This window comes from Papilio polytes, unplaced genomic scaffold (genome assembly GCF_000836215.1).
Source record: "Papilio polytes unplaced genomic scaffold, Ppol_1.0 DF824180.1, whole genome shotgun sequence".
Taxonomy (NCBI): domain Eukaryota; kingdom Metazoa; phylum Arthropoda; class Insecta; order Lepidoptera; family Papilionidae; genus Papilio; species Papilio polytes.
The window spans coordinates 3,307,994-3,309,006 of NW_013525024.1; positions in this window are offsets into that span (position 1 = coordinate 3,307,994).

Consider the following 1,013-nt stretch of genomic DNA (forward strand, 5'->3'; position numbering starts at 1 on the left):
TAGTGTATATAAATAGTCTCCCAGACGTCTTACCATCCAATGCCGACCCTCTTCTCTTCGCCGATGATACAGTGCTATTGTTCCACGGCCAGGAATGGAAAGAAGTTCACGAAAGAGCTGAATCCTGTCTCAAATATGTGACAACCTGGTTAGAGGACAACTTATTAACGCTCAATGTAACGAAAACTAAATATTTGTGTTTCGCTAAATCTTCTAACCCTTTTCCAAGTCAAGACCTAAACATCACCTTACATACATTCCCCTGTAATAGAACGCCCGCAAACCAATGTGATTGCAATACCCTCACAAGAGCCAGAAGTATACGTTACCTTGGTGTTCTAGTGGACGATAACCTGAGCTGGAAAGAGCAAACCGACAATGTATGCACACGGGTTAGGAGGCTCATCTATATATTTAAACAATTGAGAACTGTCGCAAGCCAAAAGATACTCATACAAACCTACAAGGCACTTTGTCAAAGTGTGATCTATTACTGTGTGACCGCTTGGGGCAGTGCACCAAAATCAAGAATGATCCACCTTGAAAGAACTCAAAGAACAGTGCTGAAAGTACTCCTGCGATTGCCATACCAGCACCCTACCACCGCCCTGTACGAGGACACACAACTGCTCTCAGTTCGGAGGCTCTTTGTACTGCAATGTCTCCTAAGATACCACCGTAAATCAGCTCAACCACTCATACAATCAAAAAAGCGCAAACTGCGATGCCCTCTGCCGATCTCCAAATCCACCTTTGCTCAAAGACACTACAACTTTATCGCACCTTACTTATATAACCAAATTCTTGACCAGACGAATACTAATATAGCTAAACTTAATTCTTATAAATTAAAAAAATATCTGATACAGTGGCTGTTAAAACTAAATTATGAACAAACAGAAAACCTCTTAGAAATACCAAAACAAAACAAGCATAAAAACTCTTTCACTCTCCACACACACACACACACACACACACCCACACACACACACACACCCACACACACACACACA